The 6,556-nt window shown below is 34.6% G+C and overlaps 1 protein-coding gene across 1 annotated transcript in view; it reads left to right on the top strand.

Moving 5' to 3' along the window:
- LOC136029195 (neural cell adhesion molecule 2-like) overlaps positions 1 to 6,556 on the top strand; it is a gene marked incomplete in the record, with an annotated part of 281,406 nt that overhangs the window by 87,048 nt on the left and 187,802 nt on the right.

Below are 6,556 nucleotides of genomic sequence, written 5' to 3'. Positions count from 1 at the left end.
CAAAATATTCATTGACCAATATCTAAGCCCAAGTTTGCCAAAATTAATGTTTTGTACCTGAAAATAGTGGTATTTTATTGTGCGATTCATCCATCATTCAAAAAGGGCTAGAAATATTTAATATGGAGTCAAATGAGCCCTATTTCTATATTCTAAGACCATTAGTTCAATCACCCATTGAAAAAAAAAAGGAGATTGCTACCCATGCAAAAACTGATTACAATGCAAAAACTGATTACCCATGTAACTGATTACAATGCCACATTTTTTTTTGCATTTGATACCATTTTTTGGGAAAAATGGTATTCTGGAAAAAAGTATCGTAATTAAAAGCTACTGTGCTGCCAAGTCTGGGTAAAAGATATAATTGTTTTATGAGTGGTAATCAGGAAATGTTTTTCACCAGAAAGTACCTTCAAAACATTTTACTTTATTACTATCAATTAATCAATCAATTTATTGAAACTAAAAGAAAAAAACTATTAAAAAGTAAAGTGGTTACTAGGCCCAAGAAGCTTTGCTTGTAATGGACCGCAGAGAACAAGAATAAAACACTATTATAAAATATATACAAAACAACAACAAAAAAACAAAAAAAAAAACACACTGGAACAAGACAAGAACATTGAATAGATAGGGTATTTAACAGATAGAAGATATAGAAGGAGATTTAACATATAGCTGAAAATGATTTTAAAAGAAGAGAAGAGACATACAAATTAGGAAAGGATTAATAAAGAGAGAAAAATTATTGAATTGGAAAGACCCGACGAAATAATGCCTTTGCAGAAAGAAAAAGAGGGACATCCGAAGGGATGGAGTTTCATAATAGAATTGATTGATATACTGGAGACCTCTGGGCTGCTGTAGAAGATCATTTTGGTAAAATAAATCGTCGAGAAGAATTACGTAAAGAAGAAAAGTACCTACCTGAGCCTGTCCGTGAGAAAAACTGCTGTAGGGGCGGTGGGAGAGTACCTAGAAAAGCAAAATGCGCAAAATAAAGACTACTTTTACCTATAATATGATCCAGCGGAGCTATTCCTGTATCATTATAAAGATCAGAGGAAGGGTAAAGCCGAGGGAGAAGAAAAGTAGCCTTCACTGCCCTATTTTGGGCTCTTTGAAGTGAGCAGAGAAGAGATTTATTAGTATTACCCCAGACAGAGCAGCAACAAGAAAGGTAAGGATAAATAAAAGCATAATAAAGAAAAACCATAATATCAGGAGGAAGAAATGAGTTAATCCGGTGCAACATTGAAGACTGGTGGAGGATTAAGGAACGAGTGTGAGTTATATGCGGTTTAAAAGAAAGAAAACAGTCAAGATACACACCAAGAAATTTCACCATAGTAGCTTGTGGTATAATATCATTCCCAAAAGTCAGGGTGATTGGCTCCTGTACGTCTCGCATACGGTAAGGGGTCCTGAAGTTGACAATGGCACTCTTTCGGCTGTTAAGAGCCATACCATTTGACCAGTACCAATCCTTTACTTTATCAAGAAGACCTTGAGCTATAGAAGTGGCAGATGGTAGGTCCACTGCAGCAATGAAAAAGTTACTGTCATCAGCAAAAAGAACAGGGTGAACATGGGAATGAAGACCATCAACAAGATCATTGATGTAAATTAGAAACAAAAGTGGTCCAAGGACAGAGCCTTGTGGGACACCTTTCAATACAGGCAAAGTAGAGGAAGAAGTACGGTTAATACTGAGATCTCTCTGAGAAGTAGGACCTAAACCATTCTAGTGGGACTCCATGCACTCCAAATAAAGATAGTTTAGACAGAAGAACACTGTGGTCAACCATATCAAAGGCCTTTGAAAAGTCGAAGAATAGACCCAAAACACACAAGCCCTTATCCAGATTAACACGCACAAACTCAGTTGCATCAGAAAGTGCATGCACGGTAGAGAATGAAGGGCGAAAACCATACTGATGGTTAGTAATGAAGGGATTTCCAGCAGTCGAATTAGTACTAAATAGAAATGAAGAGAGTCGACGATACACTACTTTTTCAACAACCTTTGAGATGACGGGAAGAAGAGAAATTGGTCTGTAATTTGAAATTAGAGAAGAATCACCTTTTTTATGCAAAGGTACAACGGTAGCGACTTTAAATAAATAAGGGAAAATACCAGGAGAAAGAGAGAGGTTAGTTATGTGTGAGATGGGATGAGAAATAAACTGACTGATTTTTTTAAGGACATTATTACTCAAACCAAAACTATCAACTGAACAACTGCTTGAAAGTTGAGAAATATTACTAGAAATCTCAGTAGTACTAGATGGGGAAAGGAAAAAAGACTTCTCTGTCACAGGAAAACAACTTACTCTACTCGGGGTGGAATGAGAACTGAGGGAAGTGTGGTGAAATACGAATTGAAGGCACTTGCTAAGGATAATTTGTCCACAACAGATCCATCAGCTTTCCTAGAAAAGATGGGGAAGATTGTTTGAGTTTCTTGCGGGAGAGGGCTTCATTAATTACAGTCCAAACCTTGCGCAAATTCCCTTTACACTCATTAATTCGACGTGAAAAATACAGCTTTTTTGTTAAACGAACTGAAGAAGTGAGCACATTTTTGTAATGTTTATACTTCAGAAGATCTTCCTGTGTCTTACTTTTACATGCAGCCTTGAACAAAGACGCCTTCATATGGGTTGCATTGATCAGACCTCTAGACATCCATGGGCATTTAGGTGTAAAATTACTTGGCCTCTTTCTAAGAGGAAAATGCTTATCCAACAGAGTGCCCATACGACACAAAAATAATCTAATTGCACAATCAGCATCATTAGCTTCAAGAACACTAGACCAATTATTACTTTGAAGACTATGTATTAAATTAGAAATTTCTCTATCTGCAAAAGTTCTAAAAGAAGACTCGCCTTTCTCATCCACAATAATCTCTGATTTAGGCACAGATAGTGATAGATAAATAGGAAAGTGATCAGAAAGATCAGTGAAAACAAGACCAGAAGAGAACTTCAAATTAGGAGAATGAGAAGTGAAAATATTATCTATTAAAGTGGCAGAATTTCTTGAAGGGTCAACACGTGAAGGAAAAAAATTGAAGGAAGTAGCCCAGAAGAAGAAAATACATCAAAAAGATGGTCACATTCATCATTTGATCCAACATTTAACATATTAAAATTAAAGTCTCCCAAAACACAAATCCGTTTTTTTGAGAAAGTCCCCACACCAGAAAGCTGATCAAGCAAATCACAGAACAGATGTGTTGGAAAAGGAGGGGGCTTATAAAACAAACAAACAGTATCACATGCAAACTGGCTTTTCAGATCAATAACAAGAGAATTATCTGTCCTAATATTAGACACCACCGATGTAAACAAGGATTCAAGATCAGATCTTCTACAAAATTCAATACTAGATTTTATGAACAAAGAAATACCCCCAGAACACTTTGTTACCATTCTAGGGACATGAATAGCAATATAACCATGCATATCATAAGCTGTAAAATTGTCACTGTCAGATAGCCATGTTTCCGTCAAGCCTATGACATCAAAAGGGCAAGAATTATCAGACCACAGATACGATCTAAGACTGTTCCACTTATCTCTTATCCCACGGACATTAAAAAAAGATACATTAAAGCAACTGTTTGAAGAGAGCGAGGGCATAATATTATCACAATAATCAATAGTGGTGTGACAATTACAGCTAGAACTAACCATAGATTCAAGGAGAGGGTCCAAAGTGTGTGCCTCTTGTTTACCAGTACTACTTGGTTGATCAAATATAACTGAATTAAGAATAGAAGAATTCAAAAGGAAAGAGAAATCACCCATATTTATCTCAGACATACAATACCTTCACAAATGACACACTATCCATAGTACACTTGAAGGTGATGGAATCATAAACAAAGATAAAGAAATATCAGTGGGATGGCAAATATTAACCAAAGAAAAGGGTCAAATAATGTGGCACCAGTCAGGAATAGATGAGCTGCGAGTGTTAAGGCGTGACAAACAATGACAGAAATCAGGCTACGTAAAGGCAATAGGATCTCAAACAAACATAAAGAGACATTAGTAGGATGGCTTATAATATTTGAAGAATAGGCTAAATTTACAATATGGGACCAGTAAAATGTATGTGAGCTGTAAGTGTGCTGACATGACAAAAGTGTGATAGAAAATAGTATACATGAAGGTGATAGGAATACAAACAAATATAAATAAATATCAATGGTATGACACACAATGCTCAAAGTGTAAGCCCAAAATAGATATGAGCAATCAAAATTATGTGATCTGCATGTGAATACACAAAACAAAGATATGGTAGAATTAAGGCAAAATGAAGGTGATATGATCACAAACATAAATAAGGAAATATTAGTGGGATGGCATATATTTATCAAAGTATTGGCCAAGAGTATAATGTGGAGCCATTCAAGATTATAAGAGCTGCAGTTATGCTGACATGACAAAAATATGATAGAAATTGGCCTACATGAAGGTGAGAGAGTCAAAAACAAAAATAAAAAAATATTCAGTAGGATGGCATATATTAATCATAATATTGGCCCAAAACATAATATGGGACCAGTCAAAATTCCATGAGCTGCAAGTGTGCAGACATAGCAAGAATATTCTAGAAGCCATGCAACATGATGGTGATAGGATCACAAACAAGCATAAAGAAAAATCAGTGGAAAGGCCCATATTAATTAAAGGAGTGGCACAAAATATAATGTGTAACTAGTTAAAATTATGTGAGCTATAAGTAGGCTGACATGACAAGAGTAAAACAGAAAGCAAGCTAAATGAAGGTGGTAGAATCACAAACAAACATAGAGCAATATTAGTGGGAAGGAACATAACATCCAAGGTATTGCCCCAAAGCATAATATAGCACAAGTCAAAATTAAGTGAAGACAGTGAAGGGTGAAAGAGGAAAAATGTAAGAACATAAAATAAATTCATACAAAAACAATTCAACACATTATAACAAAGTGAACTAGAATCCATCACTTTAATTCTCTGCATTGGCAGCACACAAATCAATTGCATCCTGATCACTGAACTTAACTACTCTTCCAGACTGTGTTTTATACAGGATATTCAAGATCCTGAATATCCTCCCGGTCTTATTCAAAGATCTTATATTCAAAGATCTTGAATATTCAAAATTCAAGATCCTCCCGTTTCCCCTGATAAAAGAGTATTCCTTCACGGGCGATATCGAGCGATTTTGAACATTTTATTATGTCAATTTTTGGCTAAACCTTTTAGAGCCAAAAACATTTCTGTTGGTCAAATGTTATTTGAAAACCGTTTTTATGCTGGACTATGTGCGATTAATAATGTCGAAAGCTTTGATAACATGGTTAATGAATTACATTTTCAATATGCTGAGGTGGAATTTTCTTTGTCAAGTTTTCCAGGCTGAGTTCAGTATGTAAATTTTCTTAAATTTATTGATCCGAAGTTTTCTTATACTGAGTGCCCTTCTTAAGGTTAACATTTATAAGTCTATGGTTATCATTTCTTAAACGTTACTTAAAAAGGAAAAGAAAAAAACGACGATAACGCAACTACGTTTTGATTGACTTGTTATAATAAAATCCTTTAAAAGACACAAGAGTAGAACTATGATTTCAAAGTTTTGTTAAGAGGACAAAGGCATTTTCATGTTGAAGTTTTTGCGTAAGGAGAAATGGGAAAGATTCACATTTCGACATTGATTAAAATATCGAACCTCAAAGATGATCATTCAAAATAAAGACAATGGCTTTTTCTTATTTTGGCTTTTCAAGATTGTTTTAGGCTCTATTTCTCTCTCATAAAGCAACAATACATATTTCAATGTATTTAGAGACAGACCGAAAGTTATGTCCTAGGTACAAGACTAACAGAAAAAGGAAGAAAAATGCAGTGACAAACGACAATATGAGGCACTTGGAAACCCTGATAGGAAATGCAAAATTCCTGACACGAATGTTAGTAATGTAAACAGATAAAACTAATTTTTTTAAAACAAAATTTGAGTAAAGCTTAATTTGTGCGGTTAAGAAAACCTGCCAGTTTTTTTTTTTAATTTTCTAGGTTCTAGTCGAGTCTAGCAAAGCCGCTTCTATCAAAAATGGAAAATTTTGAATTTCAATAATTTATTGAAGAAGAAGGCTTTAAAACAATAGGTTTTGCCCCATCTTCAAGAACTTTTTCTTTTTGGTGTCCATCTTCAACTTAAAAACATTTATCCATGAAATACTGCTATACAAAATTGGATATCATGTGACACATCATTTATTATTCTTTAGAAAGAAAACTCAAGTAAACCACTGTTTTCTTCATGAAGTTCTGGAATAAAGATTTATTATCGACGCTAAGCAAACAATAATAAAAAATTTTAACTTGGGAAACACACTTTAGTGTTATCCGAACTCAAGAACCAATAAACCATAAAGCAAAACTCCTTATTTTTAGTTATTTCTTCCTATAATAAGGGTAATTGCAAGTTACTATGCGAAGTTGTAAAGTTAGACTATGGTCCCTAACACTTTCCAAACACCTTCACA

The sequence above is a fragment of the Artemia franciscana genome, chromosome 7 (genome assembly GCF_032884065.1).
Source record: "Artemia franciscana chromosome 7, ASM3288406v1, whole genome shotgun sequence".
Lineage (NCBI taxonomy): Eukaryota > Metazoa > Arthropoda > Branchiopoda > Anostraca > Artemiidae > Artemia > Artemia franciscana.
Note: the sequence above shows the minus strand (reverse complement) of the source record. Positions and strands in the feature narration are given on the sequence as shown.